The sequence below is a fragment of the Streptopelia decaocto genome (assembly GCF_964273445.1).
Source record: "Streptopelia decaocto genome assembly, chromosome: 1".
NCBI classification, from domain to species: domain Eukaryota; kingdom Metazoa; phylum Chordata; class Aves; order Columbiformes; family Columbidae; genus Streptopelia; species Streptopelia decaocto.
In genome coordinates this window covers 167,930,475-167,956,368 of record NC_138663.1, presented here as the reverse complement: position 1 = coordinate 167,956,368, position 25,894 = coordinate 167,930,475, and the positions used below count along the sequence as shown (strand labels likewise).

The 25,894-nt window shown below is 40.1% G+C and overlaps 1 long non-coding RNA gene across 1 annotated transcript; it reads left to right on the top strand.

Annotated features, from left to right (window-relative positions):
• The first annotated feature begins 13,579 nt into the window (after window positions 1–13,579).
• LOC309449899 lies at window positions 13,580–20,204 on the top strand. The gene is made up of 3 exons (XR_014186019.1): window positions 13,580–13,802; window positions 13,898–14,112; window positions 16,416–20,204. It is a non-coding gene; the product is annotated as an uncharacterized lncRNA (long non-coding RNA).
• Window positions 20,205–25,894: the final 5,690 nt, after the last annotated feature.

Sequence of the window (25,894 nt, the reverse complement as noted above, 5' to 3'; positions counted from 1 at the left end):
CGCACACACATACACAAAGAGTGTCCTCAACCCTTAACCTACCTTCAGCCCCTTGATACCATCCCAAGAGACTGAAAACCATGAGTACTGGACAAAAGAAAGGGGATTTCAGCCCGCAACTGTCGAGCTGAGAGAGAGCAGCATGAAGGCTGAGGAAAACAGTGAGATATTACAAGCATGACAAAGAGACTAACTTTTGAGTTGTTTGCCCTTTCTGTCACTACTTTACACTACTGCTGGTAGACATCACACATCACTTCTTCTGCACAGCAGGCATGTATCCTTCCTTTTTCTTACAATAGCAGTTCATCCTTCCTTCTTCCTGATTTAGTTTCAGTATTAGACATGGTTAAAAAGAAGAGACTCTGCTTTAAGTTGCCAATTGAAAATGAATCTACAAATGCAGAATAGAAACACAAAATGTGAGGGTAGGAAAGAAGGAAGAAAGGACCTTAAAGAAATACTGTACAAAGAAAGTTTAAGTGCTGAATGACAGCATGCAAGAATAAAATAAAATCACTGTCGTAATGGTACAGGAAATAAAAAGCAATAATAGAATTTAGGAAACTTTTAGTGGATCAGACTCCCATTTAAAATGTTGCTGGCCAGATCTGTGTGAGTCTGCAGCCAGAATTAGGTTACACCACTGCAGTAGGAGGTCTGACGGCAGCACGGAGACAGACGCACGCCAGCTGCACCCAGGCACCATTCCCCGCGTTGCCATAGTCTTTTGAGCATCATCACGAGTTGCCCAGCCTACCAGAGACCCTGAGTGACTACATGGAGGTTGGCACCTCAGCTACTCTGTGATGTGGCAGATGAGATACCAGAATTTGAACTAAGCTATGTGCTTTAAAACAATATCTGAGAGCATATCTATCGAGCTGTGTTGCCTTCATGTGCTTAGTGCATTCAGGATGCAAGCTTATGCTCACAATGTAAACAGGAACCATTGTGTCATATGCAATAACATTTCCTTATATCTGACTGCAATTTCTTCCCACTGAAGGGAACAGAAGCCAAATCTTGCAGATTTTTCCACTAAAAAAAAAAAAAAAAAAGGCTTTTTAGGAAAAATCAGTTGACCCAGAAGTATTTTCCTTTGACCAACAATTATCTAAATGGCCAACAAGGTAGCTTTGTGGCACTTTGTTTATTTAGGAAAATGACAGTTGTCCAGGAAACCAAAAGAGTGCTTGGGGACAGAAATATCTCAGAGAAACATTGGCTGAATTTCGTTGCTGATGTATGAGTACAAAACTGCTGAGCCCAGCCGAGTTGTAGTTCCTTATGAAAGTTGTAAATGCAGACTAATATCTTTACCAAGTGAAGCTGGTTCAACACACACTGCAACTTGTTCCTTATTTAATATGATTGCAATAGTTTTAATTAATCCCAGAAGACATCAAATGGTGGGAACAGAATTTTGCTGCTCTGGTATGAAATGGACTAACAGCTTCGTTCTAGGAAGAGTATAAGCATAGTATTATTCTTCTAGAAGATTGTGTCTTTACATTCCAGCCTCTAGAAGCTGCTCAGAAATACAACATAAAAAAACTACATCCCATGTGCTCCAACTTACAACCTATTTCCTCTAGCTTTGGAGGTGTTTTAAAGTCCTCCTTCTGTTCAGTGGGAGGGCTTTTTGTGCAATGATGTACATACTACATGTGGCGTGGGAGGGTGAAGCTCTACTTTGCAATAATTTTTTGGAGACTGATCCAACCACTCCATTTCAAGCCAGACATTGGGCCAGAGCTCCCAAGAAGGTTAACTGCTTTTCTCTTTGTCAGGAAACTGTTCTTGGAAGGACCCATACCCCACTGGTGAAATTAAGCACAGCGGTACTATTCACGAGAGGTATTTTGGAGAGAAAAAGAACATTAAACTCCTATGGAGGAGGCAAGCACTCAATATTTCTCAAGTAACCTTTTCTTCACAGTGCCCTTGCTAGTGTCTCTAGCATCCTCTCTGTGCAAAACATAGTGACAAGGCAGTACTGTACCAATCTGAAACCATTTTTTTATCTCAGTCAGTCTGTGTTTTGGTTTTAAGTATCAGGATAAAAAGAAGAAATTACATTTTCCTTAAAGCTGCGGGCTTCCTCTAGCCCTTGACAAGGTTCATCACCTGGCAACAGCTACACTAAAGTTCGGGAGTAATCAAGCCCAGCATGGCACTGAGGTTACTTGACATTAGGACATGAAGGACAAGAAGGAAAAAGGAAGAACAGTAAAGGAAATGAAGGACAAGGGTAGAGCCTTTGCTTTTGCTTTGTATGGGTAAAAGCTTTTCAGCTTGTATTCTTTCTGCCCCTAAAACAAATCCTGTGGGAGACTGCGCATCTGCCATGTACAGATGTGCTGCTGTATGGATGCTGGTACTTCAAAGTAGGCTGGAGCTTTCTCTGCCCTTGCTAGCTCTGGACTTGTAAGCACAAGAAAAAAAGTTATGAAGACACCAAAGCTGAATGGACCAGTTCAGCTCTGAACGTGACCTAAACTGATGCTAATCCAGCTCAGCAAGTAAGCCCTGCTAACAGTAGCATTTGAGTCATTCAGGTACAGTTCTGGACCATATGAGATAGAAGGGTCCAAAAACTAACCATGGGGCTGAGCTTTTTGCTATACAAGTAAGTCTTTACAATTCAGCAAAATTTCAGACAGAAATCTTAATGGAATGGATAGGCTCATGCACAGAGTCTTTAACCCCAGGGCTGATAGAGAGCAGTTGAACATGGTTAAGTATTGACAAATCAAGAAAAATAACATCACACAGGAAAAAGAAAAAAAGTTAATTCTGAAAAGCATATCTGATATTTGGATTCATATCTGTGAACTGAGATAAGCATTAACCTGAGGCCAACTCCAAACTAAAGACAGTCTTATAAGGCAGGAGGCTACTGAGCTTGGGGCCTTGAGTGGCTTGCAAGATGAAATGAATTCTATAATGTTAGAAGAAGAAGTTTGACAGCATTTCCTGATACAGAGATTACTAAATGAAGCTTGTAATTGATGTGATGTAAGTGATAAGACTAAGAAGCACGTGCAGTTCTTCCGTGTGCTTTAGAAAGAGAGTTCAGGCAGTGTCAGACGTGAGGCCACATTAATAAGGCAGTGTGCAGGGTACAGAAAGATTTTAGCATGAGGCTTCCTTTGTATTTCAGTTTTAAGTTTCTCTTATTGTCAGCTTTCTTCAGTCAAATCAAGATTCAGAAATGAAACCTTAGATTATTTAGTCAGAGAAATTTTCCACTCTTCTCATTCTCTTTTCCTTCTTTTTTCACCATGAAATACTTCTTCCATATTCAGCACAATAATGCCTTTCTTTTGATATGTTCTGCCCCTAAAAAAAAAAAATAATAATAAAAGAAAGAAAATACTTGCTCTATCATCACAAAGCAAACAATATTCACATATCAAACCCAAACAGCGTGATCAGTTTATGAAATGGGTTATTTGGCAAAACAAACTGCAATTGCTAGAGATGGGATTTAGTGGTACAAGAGGAGCCCATCCGATTCAGTTTTTAAGGTTTCCATCAATTTCAGTGGCAATAAATCTGCGCTGCTGTCAGTAAGTCTGCTTTGATCTATATTGACTGAGAATTTACACTGGTGTTTTAATATAAAAAATCTGTTCACAGCATATCCAGAAACATAATTTAAAAAATTTTTATAGAGGTGGTATGTGAGAGGAACTGAGACTTCCTGGCAGTGTTATCTGTAAAAGAAGTGAAAATAAGTCTGTATTCAACAAAGACTGGGAAGCCAGCTTTATTTTCCTATTATACCAACATATATTAACAGCGATTCTATTGCAGCTAATGAAGTATAACCTCCCAAAAAATATGCAGAAGAGAGAGAAGTGGACCCACAATGCACGCTTGAATGAAACCTCAGAAAAGGCTATATAGGGGAGAAAGCAGTGGTGCGACACTGTAGATGAGTGGTAAAAGGTGTATCCAGGCATCATCATATAAGGCTGAAACAGATTATTAAATTACTATGTATTATGATATCACCTTTTGTCAAGGTTTATTATTTTACTCTGCCAATTACACTGCCTCTTAGATCCTCCCACAGATGGAGTGATCAGAAAGGACAGCTGTGGCCAAGAGAAGCTCCTTCCCTCTGAAGGGGTAATGAAGAACAAGAGTGGTCTGCATGGAGGATGGGGTGGAGAGGACAAAGGTACACACACCACTGTCAGGGCTTCTCTTGGCATGGGTCTTTGTCATGAATGGAGAAAAGTCAAAGCTTGGCAAGCAAGGGTTGGTCTTTGGGCCTCTTGTAACAGAAGAGAACTCAGAAAGAAACTTGCATGAGAGGAGCTTTGGATGGGAAAGAGGAAAAAGCTGACTCCAGAAGGGCAACTTGAGCAGGTCCCCGTAAGGGAAGGCTGAGTTTGGTGCAGGAGAGGCTGAGGTGAATCTCTTATCTTCAGTTTATCAGCTGTGGTAATGAGCCATTTGTTCCATGCTGCTGTGTGTCTTTTTGAATACAAGCCAATGCTGAACTTATATGACAGAAGCAATTTAGCTGGGAGAGCACTATCATCAATGCTGCAGCATCAGTGGAAGAAAAAGTTGAAGGAAATTTCAAAGAAAAAAAACCCCACATATATTTCACACCTGTTAGGAAGGCAATTTCCATACTGTCATATGGGACAGCATGTCTGGGATGTATTATTTAATAATCTGATATAAAACACCAGTCACTTAGCCCCTCTTTTTCTGATGGAGGAAAAGGAATTTATTTCTTATTCATGCCACTGTTTGAGTGGGTTTAATAGATCATATCCCAGAGGGACTCTGCGTTTGTTTTTTAAACAAACATGGTGAAGTATAGCTTAACCTCAGTGGCCCTTTATGCTGTGTTCATTAAGCATGACAATAGATTAGATAATCACAGCCAAGGTCTTCCTCATTCCACCAGAACTGTTCGCATTAAATGTGAGTTTTATTAAAAGAGATTCTTCAGGGAAAATATGAAATCCCATTCTTTAAGATGTGAATTTTGCTACAAATGTTGGCTTTTTAAGGCTAGCTATAGCAAAGACTCTTCGTTTAAGCCCCTCCTGTGTTCACTTGTTTAATTTTATTCAGCTGTGTATGTGCAAGCAGAGGTGGTAATGAATAAAAGGTGTGGGGTGATGTTGGAAGGGTATGGTGAGCAGAAGTCACATGAGTAGTAAAATAAGAAAACTAATATTGCCTAGCAACCTAAGGGAAAAAAAATGTGCCTGGCAACAGAAAGGAAGGACTTAGCTGCAAAGCGATCACTTGCCAGGAAAGAGAGACAAAGAAAATTCATAACATAACAAGCCTCAAAAGTAAGGGATGAGAAGGAACAAAAATGAATGGTTTAGAAACTTGGAAAAGGAAGCCAGCTAGAGCTTGGCTTTCGCAAAAAATGGCAGAGAGCTCTACAAGAATGGCTGTTAGTAATCATTTGCATTGGCTTTGTATGGTGATGAGCCAAAACAGGAAATGTAACAAATGTGTGGTCACCCTTGCCATTATACTTGGAACTTCAAAGGGAAAACTGAACTCAATTCTGTTACAAAAACAGAAGGTCTATTACCTGGGCTAGAAAAAGAAATCCATTTATTTTCCTTGCAGAACTTGTGTTACTTTGTCCTACCAAGCACCCGAATCTTCTGACAGTATAGACAAAATTGGGCTAGTAAACGGCAGCGAAGCACTATCAAAAAGCAAAGACTTAGCTTAGCTGGCAGCAGAAGAGCATGGATAAATTCACCCTGCCAATTAGGTGCCCCTACAGCGGCAACTTAACTGGGGTTTAACTTGCCAGCAGCGTTATGTTGTTGACGGTGTGTGTGTTGGAAACAAAGCAAGGTGCTGATCATCTCAGCAAAAGAGGGGACGTTTGACCTCAGTCCCATTAAGAGCAATGGGACTGAAAACCTCTTTGAAAAGAGAGATGTTCTTTGATGGCTTCACTGATGAAAATAATCATAGGCAGATGAATTTTCAGCTATGCTAATTGTGGCATCCAATGCCACGTAATCTTAAACCTTTGTTTTCAAAATTCTACTCATTGCAGCGAAGTTAACAGAGGTTAGTATCAAAGAACTGAAAATAAAACATCAAAAAATGAAAAAGTAATTTATTCTGCTCTGAGACTGTGGACACTGAGAAGCTTTAAGAAGATTTAATCATAATCATATGGCTATTGCACCATGGGACTACAGGGAAGAGTTAAGGTTGTTTCAGTGGCTTCATTGTATGCACACAGGGCTTTTCTATTATTTGGGATAACTGCAAAACTGATGACATACCATGCTGTCAATCATCATATGTTATTTTAGACATATCTTAACTCTGGAAATACTTGTTTTTATTTTTATTTAGCTCTGGCAACAGCTTATTAGGTAGAAAATAATTTTAAAATATTCCTCAGAAACCACAGTTATTTCTTCATTTCCCCAGGAAAGTTGAAACTTCGATATCCCAAACATTTTGAATGACACTTTCAAATGCAAAAATGAGGAGGATGTTAGACCTGGGGCATAAGTAAGAGATTAGTAGTTTATATTAGCTCCAGATTAGTTAGCAGTTTATAAAATTGAAACTCCACTCCCCTCTAGCTGCTGGAAGGGAAAAGGAGCTTGCTGGTTTTTTCCATTTTCAGGAGATTTCTTTAATTAAAAAAAGGCTTTCATTTTTTATAGTCTGCCCCTACTTTGAAGTTACCTTCAGTTACAGTCTCACTGCTATCCTGAGTTTATAACCAACTCATCTGACCTACATCGCAGGTCCCTCCTTTGCCATTGTTTTACACGGGAATTTGATGGCTAACATTGTGCTCAGCAGTCCCTGGTTCTTGTTTCTTCCATTGTAGCTGGGTCTCTGCTTACTCTGTGTTATCTCAGCTGTTTGTACATCCTAGCTATTTGTTGTAACAAAATGCCCTAGCAGGAAGCAACGCCTCGATTTTCTAACACATTTCTGATGATCTCTGCTCTGTGCAGAGCAGCAGTGCTGTGGATAGGTAACCCCTGCTGCCTCTTGGCTCTTTTTACTTTTGACTTTTCTTTTCCATGGTTTTGTAGGAGCCTTGTGAAGAAATAATGCATCGAGGAAAACAACAGTAGTAATTTAAATGCAATGGTCTATGCTGGTTTCCTTATTTCAGCCTAAAAGGAAGTCTGTGATTAAGGTCACAGTTTTCATTTAATGTATTATTAAGTTTTATGAAAAAAGATGGGCTCAATTATTTCTGTGTGAAAGCACTTTCATTTCACAGGTGTTGGAAGTTATTCTTCTGGATTCCAAGTAAATGCCTATTTCATTTTTGTTTCTTAAGAACAAAATTACTATTGTTCTTCAACATTGCTGGCCATGACAACAAGCAAGCAAAGGTTCTTTTTTTAATTCTGCTACAGCATATTGGAGCTTTGTGTAAGAACTACACATCCTTACATGCCTTTCAGTTTCTATGTACCTTCTGTTTCCTAGTATCTCTAGGATAGCCCATATTTCAGAGAATAGAGAAATAATCTTTGACCTTACCTCTCTTCTGTAAAAACAAACTAATCTGATCCTTCTGATAGTTGTGCTGGGATTTCCAAGCGGTAAAATATTCTCTTCTGTTCGTGCTTGTTGTAGTCTTTGCACGTCTGATAAAACTGATTGGGTGTTCATTCCTCAACAGTATATTTATTTCTGAATTCACCTAAGGATTTTTAATATCCCACGTATAAATTGTCTGTGTTTACTGTCTGCTCATTAATGCACAGATTATCCTTTAACCGGCAACAGAAGCATATTCCTATGGCATTGTCTCCTTATGAACTGGATAGTCTGAAAGTAATTTTCCTAGCATTCACTCAAGGTGATGCTGCTCAACCTAGACCCTCTTGCTATAAATACTAAAAATTCAAGTACGATGTTATTCTATGTCTTGAGTCACTTAAGCTGCACTAGAGAAATAGCACTCTCTTCAGTTGATCATTCACAAGGAGTACCTTTCCTGGATAATATTTGCTCAATGGCCTCTAAATGATACTTTCCAGTGGCTTGTGATGGCTTTGTACCCTTGCAAAGAGCTAAGATCGAATGACAGAACTGTTACATGTTGGAAAGCCAGAAACCAGCATCTCCAAACTTATTCTTCTCTGTGCCATTCAGGACCCTAAAGACAAAGCTGGTTTTGCCAGAGTGTTGCTCCCATGTCTCCTTCAGATACGTTATTCTCTTGCTCCAGCTGCTTCACAGCTTTGTGAATAATCTTGTTTTGTTTTGTTTATTATTTAAAAAAAGTATTCCTGAGTGTCAGTGGTGCCATCGTGTAATGTTCAAGGGCAGAATACAACAAAACCTGAGCGATTCAAATAAAACCTCAGATCTGGCAGATCTGTCTCACAGCACACCTGAGTATTTTATGAGTTTTCATCTAGACATTCCCTTGGAGTTTTAGTTTCCCTGGGGCTGTCTGCATTTCCTCAGAAGCCAATAAATTCCTGATTAAAAGGATCTGAGTTTTCCTCAGTTTCAGTATGCCTATGTTTAGTCCGATATTCACCTCTCAACATTGCCTTTGTCATTGTTACAGTCTGACTTGCCACGGCATTACCATGTAGTATGGTCTTTTCATAAACCATACAGTAAACACAAATTTGGTCTTTGATAAGGGGAATTCTGTTCAGCAATTTTCTGCAAATATCAGCTTCTGGTATAAAACTTTAGCTCTCCCAAAAGTTTTCTTGGCACTTAGAAGGCTGCTGGTCTACTTGGTAGTGTGTGATAATTCATATTCTTTGCTGGCTTGACAGTAATCTCATTATTTCCCCATCAGCATCTGCACATCACAACCATGAAATATATCTTTGTAGTCTGTTAAAATTCCTAGCAGGGCCCAAAATGATTATACTCCTTCCTCTTTCAGTTTTGTCAAACCTGTGACGCCAAGCAATGAATAGAAGAGCTACTGTGATTCCCAGAAATATTTTGTTGTGTACTCCTCAGCAGCTTAGGTTTGCCTGTTGCCACAGTCATAGCTGCAGAGTATATCCTTAATAATTGCATTTCTCAGGTTCGAACAACACTTACGTACTTTCATATTCACATGGCACCACCGGACGTTCCTGCACATACTTGCCTGACTCAGCTTTGTTTGCTTAATTACATTTTCTTCCTTGCTGTGAGTCTCACTAGCCCTCTGTCCATATGTTTCACAAACTACATACTGGATTATAACATAACAGCCCTACTTATTTCTATAAGAAAACTACCCCCTTTTCAGTGATGCTGAAGGCACAGAGAGCACTCCAGCTAAATACAGTACAGCATGTCTTCTTGGTGTCTCCTCCAGAGTTTTATGAAACTTGTGTTCCTCTTCCTGAGCTCTTTGCAAACTACTGTTGCCTTTTTCCTGCCTATACCTCCAATGAGTAACATCAAGATGACAGTGAATCGTCCTTGACAGTAATAATTCTTAACCAGTGATGTTAAGTGATTTCTCACTGTATGTGACTGGAAACATATTTTATTTCCCCCACAGTATTTTAGGGGTGGAGATGTTGTTGATTTCCTTGCGCTTCTTATAAGACTTTCGTCTTGGGCTCTGCAGCTACCTGTTTAATTAGTGGGTTAACCTAAATGAGTAGATAAAGCTTCTAGCTCTCAGATAAGAGAGATATCAAAAGAATTGATATCTTTATGTCTGTTTTACAAGCAGGATGCAAGAGGAGAGTGGCAAACAGAACAGATTTCACGTGTTCAATTGACACAAAACGTGGGTAAGATGTGTACTACCCACATTAGATTTTGTAATACCTGTTTTGCCACTGAAGTAGCAAATGTGTCACCTTGCCGTTCAGTGGAAGTGCTGTGGTAACAATGCAGGTTTTGAAAGTTGCTCTGTAGTCATCTGCCTCTGAGATAAAATCACCTTTTTAGACACAGGCGGTTTTGTTCAAAGATCAATGTCCACTTTTGATCAGCAATGGGGACTTCTCTCTGAGTTCAACATTTGAACTTATCTTGGCAAATCAGCTTTGAGATTACAAATGTTTTTCCATGTAAATCACAGCCAGACTGTGGTGATTCTTTTCCTGACATTTTCCTCCTTTGCTCCCATTCTTAAAAACCATTGATATTTAGACAGACTACATATGTCAGCCAAAGCTGTATGCCATGGACAGAAATGACAACAGGAAAGAAATAGATTGGTCCCAAGGCACTGAGTCAAAATTAAAAGCCATTTTATTTAATTAAAATTACACAGATGACAAAGAAACTCATCAAAGTATTAAAATGAGAAATAGAATGAGTAATAAAAAAGCAAATTCAAAACTGTATGTGAAACTGATAATCCCATCTACTCCAAGGAAACCAATGTGTCTCAGGAGTACCCAAGCTCCCGCAGACTCAGTAAGACTTGCTCAAACGTTGCTGGACGTTCCTACATCATCCCTGTGACTCCATTCCCAGCCCCATGTGATGATTTCTCTACTGGTAGGTATTCTTGATTGTGGCTCAACTTCCTGCGGTGTAGCTTCTCTTAGTTATAAGCAGATGCAATTTGTCACCTGAGCAGTTCCACCTGACAGTAGGTCATTGCAGTTGATAAGCAGAACAAGCTCTGAATTGCAGAGCTACCCATCTCCTCCAGCTCTGATCTGGAGGAGGGTTGTCCTTCCTTGCATACATTTTGGTCCTTGAAGTATTCAGTGTGGATGTAATGCCAGTATGGACAGAAGAGCTATAAGTTAGCATGGTACATGTTTTGGAGGAGTCATGTATTTGCATGGGACATACCTCCCTAGCTGGTTCCATGGGGAGACAGGGCAGGGACCTCCTTCAAAGGAGTCCTGGCAGAGACGTACCTGGATTACCTCAAGTGAAGGGGTGAGTAGATGCCCTTCTTGGGCATGGTCTCCTCATCATTTGCAAGAGATTTCTTCTTTATACAAGCCCTCTGAGTCTCAATAGCCTGTTCTTTGCATGAAAGCACAAAGCCTCAAAAAATCCACAGCTTGCCCAGTGCTGTCCTGGCAACTCTGATGTCAGCCCTGAATACTGCAAAGACTGTCTGTGAGATGTCAGTCCCTAGTTAAAAAACCTTCTCCATAGTGAAATGGGACATAAGGTGGAAGAGAGAAAACAGTAGCTATGAAAAGTTTCTCTTTGGTTGCTATCCCAGCCTCAACAGTTGGTCATAATAATAAAGTCAGAGCTACATTATTTGTTAAAATCTAAAAGTAATAAAACCCCTTAGATAAATGTGTAAGTAGAAGAACAAAATTCACATGTCTTTCTCAGATCAGACTCCTGAAGACTTCATAAAGACACTTTGCCACAAAGATTATGGTAGTTCAGTAATATGTACACCACTAAAGTCAGATGACAACACAAATGGCTGGAAAGGAATTTAGTTCAATATCTGACTAAACCAATGGAATTAAACCAACAATGTCACAATGTCTCATTTTCTTTTTTTTTTTCTTTTTTTTTTTTTCCCACCCTTTTGTATCTTTCCCTGGCAGGTTCTACGTTTTGGCCTTTTATGGTGATGCAATCTGCTTCCTTTTAGGTTTTTTCCTTCTCTGCTTGTTTCTCTCCCACTTTTTCACAAGCTCTTAATTTTTTCTCTGTTGCTGTTTCTCTCCCTCTTCCTACCTGATGCGTGTACACGCGCAACACATGACCAGGCACCCAGAGTCCTCTTGACACTTCCTTTTCTTCCCTTTCATCCCTTGTTTTTCCTACCAGATGGCCAAGTCAAAAGTTCCGCAAGAACAGCTTGTTCTCATGATACATAAATACTACAAAAGCAGCCACAATCACTGTATTTTCACCAAGAGAGATGCAGAAGATGGGTCTTTTTCTACCGACCATGGAGCTTTCTGCTGACTTAAAATTCACAATGCTCTCCTGCTTCCTCCTCTGTCACTTAAAGTATGACAGCTGCTCCCTGGCTGGCTGAAGACAAGCTTCAGAAGGAGTACGAGTCACGGATGCATAGGTTCATGGCATAATTGCAGGTCTGCACTCTGTTTTAGCACCAAATGAGGTTAAAGAACAGTGATCCAGCAAATGTTCACCTAATCACACAAAGTATCTCATAAACATGGAACAAGACAGCACCTGTCACAAAGCATTTATAATCTGAATTAGTCCAAGTAGAAGACAAGACATAAAACGGATACAGATAGAAAAGGGTAGTCAAAGGTAGCAGCAAGACCTTATTTGTCATCATGATAGGATGCAGGTTCAACATATCTTCACTATAAACAGCGTTAGAGAGACCGGATGCCAGACTCCCTGTCAAAATTACTTTTTCTATGATATTATTTTTATAGAAGACATAGAAACATTAACAAAGAAAATCATCCATTGAACTCTTCCCTAGGAGGTAAGGTTCTTCCTCTACCTCCTTCACCCAGGGAGCTCCTTTCCTTTCTGACTACAAAACCTGAAGACCTCGTACCCATTGAGCAACTCTTAGTTGAGTGTATATCTTCAAGATTTGTCTTTAACATGAGAGAGATATTTGTTGATGCCTTTCTTTTTTGGAATACACATTCTAAGTCAGATTTTCAAACCTGTTGCACATATCTTGTACTTGGGCATCTATATTCCAGTTTTGATGTGTAGGTGAACAGATATACATTTGGCACCTCTGTTTACGGCACAAAGTCTATAGTTTCAGTTACCTTTCAAATAGATCTAGCTGTTCAGTCTTCCAAACAAATGTTCAATGAGACAATGTCATGCTCTGGCACAATCCCCTTAAAATAGCTTCCCATTAAAACATTGAAATCTAATTTTCCAAGTGTCATTCATTATGGTGTCTGGAGACACAATAAACTTCATACTGGGTCAAGTACGATCAGCTTTCAAACTTAAAAAATTGTCGGTAGGAAGTCATACAATTTTCCTCAGAATTGTTCCCAGATTGGAGTGACTCCACAGTGTTCCTGCTGTGGCAGGGGACTGGACTAGATGATCTTTCAAGGTCCCTTCCAATCGCTAATATTCTGTGATTCTGTGACTCCACTTGCCTGTCCAGACACAAGTGAAGTCAGAATCCCTTACAACTGAGGAACAATTTAGGCTGCAAGGGACCACTGGGGACCATCAGGTCTTAATCCTTCTCAAAGCAGGGCCAACTTTGAAGCTGAAGCCTAAAAGCTGATGTGCAAGAAATAGTACAGGAAGCTACAAGACAGAGACAGAGGTGGAAAAGCTTCACTGCTGCTAAATGCAACCAGAAAGAAGTTGATCTGCAATGGATGGCAGAGGCAGCAAAGAATTAGAGGCAAAAGGGTACAGACATAGCAGTATTCATTTTCCTACAAGCCAGATGTTTGTCTTTTCCAGCACCAGAATTGAAGCTGCCTGTTCAGGCACTTCTGATGTTGATACTTCTCTAATTTTGCCAGAAAACACTGTTAGACTGTAATATCAGGAAGGAGAGAAAAGGGGAAGTACTGAAAAGAGAGTTATTCACTGAACTTGCTTTACAGTAGTTGAGGACTAAGAAGCAGAATAACTGACACATGCATTGGAACTTGATCTACCACTCGCATGTGTCGGTTGCTAAGGGGTATTGGAGGCTTTTGGGGGTGTCTGGAGTTTTCTTCCATCCTTCTGGGGTGGAAGGAGATGATGCAACATGTGGATCCAGGGTAGAAAGAGGCAGGAGGTTTGGGATTTGTGAAGTCCCACTGAACAGGCCTTGGCAGCTGGTCCTAGAGACTTAGATATTCCAGAAACATCCTGACCCTGGAGCCAAGTGCACTGGCCATCGGATATGAATTCCCACCCAGCAGGCAAGCTTCTGAGTCATGCCTCCAACTATTTCTGGGCAGTGAACCATTCTGAATTTGAGCAAATCCTGGTTTTAATTCTGTAATTTCACCCCTAGAAATTAAAACTGGCCACTGAGCTGCCAATGACACCCAGAAGAACTTGCCTCTGCTTTTTCCAAGGCCCACAGTTGCAAGTGAAAGGAGAGAGAAGACCTATCGATTGTCCCAGGACCTGCATCTCCTTCTGCCTACCTGTAAGCTCGGCACTGAGCAAGGATGGGAAGGAAGCATCTCTCTCCCTGGCAGTAGCCCTGAATGACATCTCCAGGAGGTAAGAACTTTTGGAAGGCACTCATGCTGGGATGTTCCTTGCCAGTCTCTGAAGGCTAGGGTTCCTCTGTCACATCGATACTGGCTCCAGCAGGAACCAAAATAACACATAAGGCAGAGTGCCCCTGTGCCAGGACAGCTCTAATCAGACCATTCTACTACTGTCTTTGGAATTAATCATTTGGTTTATTGGAAAGGCCTAAATTAAAAGGTGCTTTTTACATCTCTTTCTAAAAACTGCCCATGTAGGAAACAGCATGATACTATGCAGGAAGGAGACCAAGCTGCAGGAAGGGTGTGAAGCAGGTACTAGGAAATCACTCTGGGCACAAAGCAGAAAAAAAAATATCTAGCTGCTGCTGGAAGAACCCTGAAAATTCTTGTTTTTAAAGAGAAGCCATTTTTGCTCTATTAGAACATGGTCTTCATATCATTACCCAGCATATAGCTCATAAAAAAAATGGGGTTTGAGTTTCAAAGTATTTCTTCAGGGGAGATCAAGACGCGCCAGGAAGAAAGGGGAGTAGATAAAAGAGCGCAGCAAAGCTTCTGAACCTACAGTTCCAGTTACATTTTCTGTCAGCAAATAATTTGCTTAAACTGCAGACTGTCACAAACAGAGAACAAGTAAATGATTTATGCTGTACTTAATACTGCAAAAGCATCACTCAGGTCCTCTGTTTTCTATTAATGTAAATACATAAATTTCACAGGTGGCTTCTGTCTAAAGAATCTATGGCATCCTTTGCTATCTCTGTGTTCTGCAAGGGGAGAAGAAAGGATACTAGTTATGAAGCACAATAACACCATAACAATGGGAAATTATGCAAATGCAATTAAGGAAATGGAATATGTCTTCACAGTGAGGTCAGGCTGTCATGACACCAAAGTTCAGGTTACAGAGAGATATGCATTTAAAGAGGGAATAAAAAACTTCTTTGTACTTCTGTACATGAACTTAATCACAAATTTTGTGAGAAAAATAAATAGGAAAATGAAACTTTTTAAAAAACTCTTCAAAAGGTATTTATTAATCCTTGTAGAAGAAATATTTTAAAATATTCCTGCTCGTCATGGTTGGCTTTGGTTTATGTGTCTTAGCTACCAAAATTTACATTCTTGGGCATCTCCTGCCATAAGATCCCAGATGAAGGTGGCTTTTAAATCATATAAAAAAAAAAACCTATTGCTAATTACAGGCTGATGAATGTTTACCAATAAAAATGAGTTATTTCTTCAGTTCTGTCAGCTACTTTCTTTAGCCATGCTTCAGGGAACAACTGCCTGCAAGCTGAGCTGCAAGATACATATTGCTAATCTCTGAATTTTTGGCTTCACCTCTTCCTCTTTCCCTCTGTTTCTATTTCAGTCCTGAGTAAGTGGCATGAAACAACAGCTTGAAACTCTGGCCCAAAGGCCAGCATTCCACTTTTTAGCCATCTGTGGAACTTTTCCTATTTTAAGTACCTGTACTGGCTTTACCACTCCAGTGTCATAATCTTATTGAAGACTTTCCCCTTTATCTACAGAGGTACACCCATGCTGTTATTCACCTGGAAACTCAGAGGAGGGCTTAAAATTATGGCTAGCTCAATTTCAGGGTGCATCTGTGACCCAGTAACCAAGCATCCACGCACCCTGGGAATGGCAGGAGGACAGAGCAGCACCAGTGCCCCAGTGTCACACCACCAGATGGGGTAGACCCTCTGATGGCAGTTAAACACTTTGGATGAGATTGTGATCAGGAGGGAATGGACAGTCTGGCAACTCCAAAGGTTTCCAGCTGCAACTTTGAAAATGGTTATAAATTCAAGCAGCAATTACACCCAATCGCAGGATCATAGAATCATAGAACAGTTTGTGTTGGAAGAGACCTTCAAAGGTCATCTAGTCCAACCCCCCTGCAATGAACGGGGACATCTTCAACTAGATCAGGTTGTTCAGAGCCCTGTCCAGCCTGGCCTGGAATGTCTCCAGGGATGGGGCATCTACCACCTATCTGGGCAACCTGGGACAGTATTTTACCACCCTCATTTCAAGAAAATTTTCTTTCTTATGTCCAATCTGAATCCCCCCTCCTTTAATTTAAAACCTTTACCCCTTGTCCTATTATAACAGGCCCTGCTAAAATTGCTGAAAGGATGCAATAAGGTCTCCCAGAGTCCTCTCCTCTCCTCTCCTCTCCTCTCCTCTCCTCTCCTCTCCTCTCCTCTCCTCTCCTCTCCTCTCCTCTCCTCTCCTCTCCTCTCCTCTCCTCCAGCCCTCTGATTATTTTTGTGGCCTCCTTTGGTCCTTCTCCAACAGGTCTGTGTCTTTCCTGTGCTGAGGTCTCCAGAGCTGGATGCAGAACTCACCGGATGCAGAATGTCTACATTCAGCAGAAAGGAGAGGCTGGGTACCATCTCTACTCTCTGCTTGGATCTTCACTTTTTGTTTCTTCAACCTGACATAAGATCTGGCCCCATAAGATATGAGAGCTGCTAGGCCACCAGCTGCATGACAAAAAGGAGACAACATTAGCCCTTTCTGCTTGTTATCTCTTTTCTCAAATGGGAATGCTTGAATTAAAGTGTTTTCCATGGTGCTTTGATGCCTACATATCCATGTCTATGTAGAAATGTTTACTTGGCAAAGGAAAAAGAGAAAAGGGGGAACGGAAAAAGTTAAAATAATGTCCTTTTCTGAGTTTTTGGGAAAGGTATGCAAAAGCTTTTTCCTGACCAATAACAATGGTCAGGAGTGAAAAATACAGCTAGTTCATAGAAGGGAAAAACAGAAGACTAGATAACTAATATTCAGTTTCCCATTTTCCTCTACAGTCACTTAAAAAGAAAGAGCTCCATTTTCCCGAAAGACAGGAAGAGATGTAAAGTAGTTCGGCAGGTCAAGAATTAAAGTTTTAACATTGTGGTTGCACCTACTGGAAGATACCTTGAAGTTTTCCAACATAGTGATAGTCTTCTGTATGTGGTATGTCAGTGGTTGAAAGAACATGCTGCATGTATGGATACAACAGCACTAAATTCTAATATCAGGTACATAAATAGTTGTGTGTGACTGCATGGAAGAGAAAAAAACCTAAAGGTCAGATGAGGTGGTTAACTTCTCTGTCTGTGGCAATGCTGAAAAAAATTTCCTACCATATACTGTAGTGCGTTATCTTCCACTTAGTAGGAACCTTGTGGTGGATTCATTTCCTGATGCTATTTTTATGTACTCAGATTTTAACCTCACTCATGTGCTTTCATTGTGTCTGGAGACTGCCATGGAAGTGAAAGCAAAACAAGGTGACACTGGGGTAAAGCTGACACTATGTAAAGCTGTCTGACAAGTCCCCCAGAATATTACAAACATTCCCAGTGCCCAAGGCATACCAGCCACCATGGAGTCACATCCACTGCAGTATCAGCTGTTCAGAATTCAAGCCCATGTATATAAGAATTACTATATTTCCATACCAGTATAGCTTTTCAGTCTTGGTTTTGTTGCCATTTAACTTCACATTTATGGCTTCAAAATGTTGGACACTTTGTCTTTGAAAAAGTCAATTTTGAAAGTCACTGTGAGAAATTAATAAATTACAATGGAAAGGAAAACTCATTCTTTTTCTATTTAACATTATAGAACAGACAGTAGCTATGAAAAGCAGGGACCAAAGCTTATTCTTCCTTCTCTACTCTTTGGAGTACTCCTGGTTGCCTTATATTGGGGTAAACATCCAGTGACACTACTAGTCCCTGTACTGCGCACAGGGTGAGAAGTGAGGCTGGAGCACAGGAGCCATCAGTAATCATGGCCCTTACCTGCAAGGGTAAGTGAAACCTGCTCCACTGTCCTTTATGACACAACGATATCCAAGAAGAAAAAGGTGCATGCAAGCAGCTCAAAAGAGAGGAGACAAAACAGGAATGCTGTGTTTCCACAAGCAGAGACATACTGTTAGCATTCAGAGAGGGCTGCTGGGCTTTGTAAAAGCATTTTGGCTTCCTTGCCAAGCAGTAAGTCTTATCCGTCTTCCAGAAAAGTGTATAAATCTGTTTCGGCCACTCTTCTTTTCTGAGAGTTTTCCAGATTCCAGTGTTCCAGTGTAAATGAAGTTGCACAAAAAGAGCTAAGGTTTGCTTCATAGTTATTTTGCACTGTTTCGTGTAAGGCCTTACAGCTATCTGACTGACATCTTTCAGTATTGAGCAGGAGGGGAAAACTTGGCTGAGGCCAAAAATGCAAGAAAAGAACCACTGAATTAACTTGTGAAGACAACATTATTTGTTTCATTTGGCTTCATTCTAATAGAAAAAGGCAAAGAGCTAGGAGTCAACTCACTTTTGGGGTGTCTCCTGAAAGTATCAGACTAAAAATGATGGTTATTCAGAGCTGAATTTTTGGTATGAAAATATCATGCAGGCAAGTTTAGCCTCAGCTGTGCATATAAAAAATGTAGAGTGACCAATGATTTGAGCCCTACATTTCCCTAAAATACTGAAAACAATTTTAATGCTAGCATTAAAATCTCTGGCTCCTTATTTTCTGTTTTCATTTTTACGTTTTCTTCAAAAGTAGATTCAAGAATGCACAACTTACTTCAGCAAAGTTGGTTTTGGGGGTAGAGGGAGACCAAGCTTACAAATCAAGTCAGTGAAGTTTTCTTGGTCCATATGACAGCACATAAGATACATATAAATGCGGTCAAAGACCGTCCTGCCACTCAGACAAAACACACTCGAGTGTGTTTTACCCACCCAGTGAGGGCACAGTATCCATGGAGACACAAAACTTAGGCTACGAAATCTGCCCCAGACCTTGCTTGGGTAAATGCCAGGGTGGTGTTTAACCCGTGCTTAATTTTATCCTTCTACTTCCAGATTCTAAACCAGATCATACCTGCCTTGGCTCTGTGCAGTTTTTTGACTGCCACATGCATCCATTTCTTAGGATTTATGTCCAGTTCTCGAAGGGCAAAGGAAGATGTGCAGCTGCTGTGATGCTCCCTTGACATGCACAAAGAGCCCTTGATTTGCAGGATGCTCAGCAGTATCTCATCACCTGATCATCAGGGCTCCAGGGTAGTAGGTGTCAGTGAGGGCACTTCTCGAGCAGTCAGCAAGCACACAAATTTCTTCATGAGCTGCAAGTGGCCTGTGCAGCCTGCATCATGTTTTCATTTTTCTAAGAATCATGTCTTGGATGTAGTGGAGCCACTTCCTTGAAGGACAAAACAAATGGTTAAAAATGTTTGGGATTGAAAACAAGCAGCTGTTCGTGAGGGAGTCTTGGCAACTTGTCTGAGTAGAGGAAAAAGATAATTTCTCTCTGAGAAACAAATCAACAGATGACCTACTAGTATCTACTGTGATATAACCAGTAAGATGCAGCTTTTCAGAAAACTTTGTCACATGCAGGAGGCAGGCAGAAATGTTTCAAGAATATCTTTCCTAACACCATTGAAAAAAGAATTTGTCATTTTGCAGCAAACGTAAAGTAACACTGTCAGATTTCTGATTGCTCAACAAGACTGGGCTTTGGGGTCTCCTTTGGGGTCAGAGTTTTGAGTTCAGTTGCCCTGGTCATCATGGAATGAAATAATATCCACCCTGGGCTCCTAGAGCTGTTTTAAACAGAGATATCTAACACTGTTTCATCAAAATCACCCTTGCCCACATCTCACTAATACTCATGTTGGCCCACTGGCGGTAGTTGCCAGTGGCTTGTGAAGAATTAGTACAACAAATATTGAACTATAAGATGTACATAAAGCAAAAAAAACAGCTTTCAAAGATTGTTAAAGGGGCTCCAGGAGGAGAGGGACCATGGAAAGCTGAACGGGAAAATTAAAACTCAAGTATCCAGCCCACTGTGCACCAAGCCTGAAATGCCAAGAGAGCTCTTTCAGACATTAAAAAAATGTATGACTGATATTTTATTCTGTTTGAATAGTAGAGCAGCAGAGAATAAAAAGCCAGTATTTGTGCTTTTGTCAGAGACTCAGGAGGAGCCCAACATTGCTTTTTCATTATGCTGACTTTATTCCATCTGAATACAGAACAGACTTTGTGCAGGTTTGTAAGAATATTTTTTTGCTGTGTCAAATGTGATGTGTTCTGGGAATTCTGTGTAAGCCTGCATTAAAAAGATTCAGAAGAAAAAGAAAAACAATGCCTCACTCTTCTTCCTGCCCTCCCACTAATGGCCACACTTATGGTATTCTCAGGATAATGCAAATACATGATATGCTTTCATAACAAATGATAATTGATAAAAACTTTGCAAAAAACTCCATAGTCATTTTCTGCCAGGAGCAACACATTCATATATGGCAGTGATGTGGGCAGTGCTTTGGAATCACATGGGGATTTCTGGATGGGAAATAATGTTCATTCAAAGAGCACGCAATTACATACAACAGCAATATAAAATTGGATTACATTTTTTGCCAAGTGTAATCAAAGCAAAACCAAGTTTCCTTGAATGATTTAGGAGCTCCTAAGATTGTAGTGGGAATTAGATTTGTCCTTCTACCTTTTGTTCCATGGATTATCCAAGGAGTAACTGAGCTTGCCAGACAATTTTGAGCTTCTGTACTAAAAATGAAAATGATTGCCCTTTTTTCTGTGTTGTTTTACCAAAGACTGTAAAAAGAAGCTTAATGATTTAATATACTGAACTTGCCAGGTTGCATCAGAGAAGACTAGCTGTAAAAATCTTCATTAATGATAGGTAAGAGAAATTACTGTCTGTAACAGCACTTTGGTATTTATTGTTCAACAGAGAAAAAAGTGTATTTAGAAATCACATCAAGCCAGAGAATTACAAGGCACTTTTTAATCTTTTCCTGTTCAAGGGATTTACCTGGAAATCCTAAATCCATGCCTGAAAATGGAAGCATCATGACATGAACATCTTGAAGAAACCATTCCTGTTGATGCAAAAGATTTCTGTCTTTCATGCCTGATCAGCCCAACAAAAATGTTTGGCAGTCATGTTCCATAGTATAACGTATGTTCTGGTGTTCACTGGAGGCAAAACAGTTGAGATGACAACCTGGGGTGTATTACAAGGGGGGTGATTAGTAGGTCAAGAGAGTTTCTCCTTCCCCTCTACTCTGCCCTGGTGAGACCACACCTGGAATATTGTGTCCAATTCTGGGCCCCTCAGTTCCAGAAGGACAGGGAACTGCTGGAGAGGGTCCAGCGTAGGGCAACAAAGATGATTAAGGGAGTGGAGCACCTCCCTTATGAAGAAAGGCTGAAGGAGCTGGGTCTCTTTAGTTTGGAGAAGAGGAGACTGAGGGGTGACCTTATTAATGTTTATAAATATATAAAGGGGATGAGGATGGAGCCAGGCTCTTCTTGGTGGCAAACAATGATAGGACAAGGGGTAATGGAATCAAGCTGGAACACAAGAGGTTCCACTTAAATATGAGAAGAGGAGAAGAGGAGACTGAGGGGTGACCTCATTAATGTTTATAAATATGTGAAGAATGAGTGTCATGAGGCTCTTGTCGGTGACAACCAATGATACGACAAGGGGCAATGGGTATAAATTGGAACACAGGAGGTTCCATTTAAATTTGAGAAGAAACTTCTTCATGGTGAGGGTGACAGAATACTGGAACAGGCTGCCCATGGAGGTTGTGGAGTCTCCTACTCTGGAGACATTCAAAACCCACCTGGACACATTCCTGTGTAACCTCATCTAGGTGTTCCTGTTTCATCAGGGGGATTGGACTAATGATCTTTTGAGGTCCCTTCCAATCCCTAACATTCTGTGGTTCTGTGATTCTCAAGAACTGTTCCACTGAGCATGTCGAGTTACCCCAGACCTGATTTGGCCATAAAGCATAAGGGTTTGGTCACAGTTTTAGTCAGGATGATAGAGTAATTGCAATCATCAAAGCACACAAGACCTCTCATTTCAAAACTGTGGTATTGTTTTCAAAAGCAGTATGTCTTCAGGGAAAATATTAGGAAAGTGGCTATGCAAAAGCTCCTCTGGCCCTATTTAAAGAGAAGTATGTCTGTTTGGTAGCTTTTGATAGATATTCTGGGTTTATAGAGGTTCCTCTTTTTACCAGTCCAGAAAGAAAAAAAACCAAAACAAAATAAACTTTCACAGGACTGTATTTAGTCCAATACTGCAGCTGCAAAAAAAAAAAAAAAAAACCACAAAAAAAAACCAGTGACAACAAGCATAAAATTTCTTATTTAGATTTCCAAACTTTATGCTATAACAAGATTTTCAAGCAGCTTTTTTTTTTAACCTATTGTCCATTGGTAGCAAGTTTTGAGACTAAGAAACAGATTCTGATGAGGTCTCCAGGGATATGAGGGTATGATACAGCAGTTTTTAGAAAGAGAAGATTCTCCAGAGTTTCTTCAGTTTATCAGCTTCCAAAACTAATCTTCTCCCCTTGTCTGATTGTTTTCTGCTGTTGACTGGTTAAATTAACTTAGCTCTATATTAATATTTTTGCAGTTTACTGTTCATCATTACTGGGTATCAGCCATTAGCTTCTGCAGAGATCTTTATGTTAAACTCATGTGAATTTGGACAGCTGTCAAACTTCCCTCTAAATCCTGGGTTTTCCCCAAAACTCACTTCAAAGGTGCACTATCCTTTTTGATGTTTAACAGTAGACATGACATTCAGCATCCAGTTGACGGATATCTCAATGGATCCAGGAGATGTAGTTGGCTTCTCAGATGTCCCATCAGGGCTATTGGATCTCTTGACATCCACAGAGAAAGAGTAGATGGGAACTCTCATCTAGGGGTGAAAAGATGCAGTTTAATGCATATGGGAGCTTGGTCACATCATTACAAGGCTAGGCAGAAGAGCTGCTGGAAGTTTTACTGTGGAGAAGGTGTCAACGCTGCAGTGAATGACAATGGTGTGCAGAACAGAGACTGAAATCTGTTTATTTTAGATATGGAGCAAAAGATCAGGTCATATCTGGTTAGATTACTGGTGATTAGTAGACCTGCTAGGCAAGAAAGTGTTTGGAAATGGGCAGTGGAGCATTTTACATCAGCCACTGAGATCCAGAGCACACAGACATCTTGAAAAACAGGGAGTTACCACTGTTCTGTAGTACCTGTGAAATGAGTTGTGCTCCTATTCAGTGTATGTCACTTTCACCAACCTTTGCAATAGATAGGACAAGCCTCCATGCTCCTGTGAGGCAAAACACCCTGGATCAGGACAGAACTCATCATGAAGGGGCTACTGCTTCTGTCTGCGGCAGTTCTAGATAATAAATATGTAATCATTAATCTATAACTTTTCATAAACAATATATTCAGATAAAACATATTAAAAGGAGAAGAGAATTTTTAACGGATCAGGTTAACATCAGCAAAGGCAGAACAGTTTGCCAGAACAGATGTTAAGAGAAGAATCAGTACATATAAGAAATAATCATATGCAAATATATAAAGAGAACTTAAATGTTTTGAATCGTTTATGGGCACAAAATAGAAAAACCTGAAGGATCAGTAAGTAATAATTAGAAAGAAAAATATTAAGATAAAATCAGCACAATGAATATCAACAGTTAATTTGGAAGAGGTACTTGAAACACTAGAAAGTTTAAGAGCATTAAATGTGGAAATTGATACTGTCATGACAGCAAATGGGTGGTCGGCTTAAGGAAGATATCAACACTGTCACAAACTGAAGAAACATCACAGTGGAAAGCTCCAGCTTTGATCAACAGCATATGAGATGTTTAAAACACAAAGATGATTACAAAACTGTCCCATATCATGACAATGAGCCACAGCTGGAAGGAAGAAGTTCCACTGCGGCTGTTGCTGTTGCTGATGAAAGCATAGAAACTTCTTGCATCAAATAAGGGCCTTGGTTGCACTGGAAGGTGAAACAGCTGTCATGTCACTTTATTAGATGCAATATTTTCTTCGCCCATTCTGGTCTGCTGTTCAACACATAGAGAGGAGCCCTTTCAGTCAGGGAAGCAGACTATCTCAGCAGCAACTGAGCAGAAGGACAATCCCTGATGGGTGTTGTGCAAGCTGTGGGATCTCCTGAAGTACTAAATAAACATTGAATACCTATTTTCACAACTTCTGTGAGTTACATCTGGATTTATAAAAGTAGTACAGTCCTAAAGGTAATGCTGAGAATGTCTTTACATTACTGTTCAAGAAAAGCACCAGACTAATCTCCATCAATATTTTTCTCTTGTTCTAAAAAAACTTTCTAGACTTATGTGCTGTTTCATAAAATACTGAGTTCCAACAGGCTATTTTACTTTCAAAGCAGCTAAGATTAATCCTGTGGTTTTCTGTGCCTCTTACTCAGGCGACTTGATCATCGCTTTCAGTTGTGAAAATAGATCGGTGTTTTTCCACAGAAAGTTTTCACTGCTTTTTGAATAAATAACAGAATTAAAATAACAATGACAACATCTGAAATAATAGCTAATAGCATCTCTTCAAGAAAGATCTCAACAATACAGAGCTGCACATTCTAAGTGGATTCTGCAGAAAAAAAATAGCTAATAGGATAAATTATCTAATAATGAGTTTAGTGCTTAAGAATTTAAGATATTTATACAGCACATTTGAAACACAAAATACAACCAAATCTTTTAAAAAATATAAGCAACAAAAGTAGTATACTCTTCCAGGAATTTTTGAGGGCAAATAATTTCTACAGTAATAAATGTGTCTGTACATCATGTAATATATCTCATACAATATTTTAAAATTAAAACAGTTTGAAACAATTCCTAAAACTTTCCATATTCCCTACAGATGGAGGCATAGATGCAAGTACATTGGACAGTGTATGTGCTTTAACATGTTCCCTGGCCTGCCTTCCTAGCAGCAACACCGGCACAACTATAATAGATTTCATACTGCAAACATTCCCTGCATACCATTGAGAGTAAAATCCTATATGAACTTGTAGAATTTATTTTGAATTATCATAATAAATTGGATCATGAGAAATTAAGGAACAGAGAAGGGAAGCTATGTGGGAATCATCACAACTATTGTGTATGCAATATCGGCCAAGAGGAGGCAAAGCCAATGGCCCCTAGTTGTCTGGATGTGAGAGTAAATGTATATTCCCAAAAAGCACGCACACACACACATACACAAACACACTGATGTCTCTCCGGTAGCTGGCATAAGCCTACAGCCCTCCAGTATCTGGTCCCTGACCCCCAGCCTCTCCAGTAACCAGCTTCTACATTTACAGCCCTTCCAGTAGATCTCTTGCCCTGCTCACCAGTTAGTTTGGCTTTAAGTTCCTGTCCTGGTTTTGCTAAAAAACAAGTTTCTCTTTCAGTGAATTTTGCCTGTCAGCTAAAGCCTTCATATTAACTGCATTTTCCTGGAGAACCAGACACATGTTTTGGTAAACCTAGCAATGGAATGCAAACATATTGATAAGCATGGATGGACATCTCGCGAGAGGGGCGACGAGAAACAAGTGACCAAGAAACTGACCAACTGTGTATAACATTCCATTCACGTGAATACTTCATATAAAAGTGGGAGATCACGAGGATCTTGTCCCTTTTCCCTTTTTCCTTATGGCCGACCTTAGGAGAGGATCTGGCTGGTCGTCCCTGAGAACTGAGGCCTAGTGAGAGACTGAATCCAGCTCTGCTTGGTTGCAGAGTCTAATCCAGGACTTTGGTGGCCGGCTCTGCAGTTGCTGAGACTTTCAAGACTGGTTTTGTATATTTTGTATTATTTTCTCTATTCTTATTAGTAGCATTAGTAAAACATCTTTAATTTTTCCAACTCTCTTCT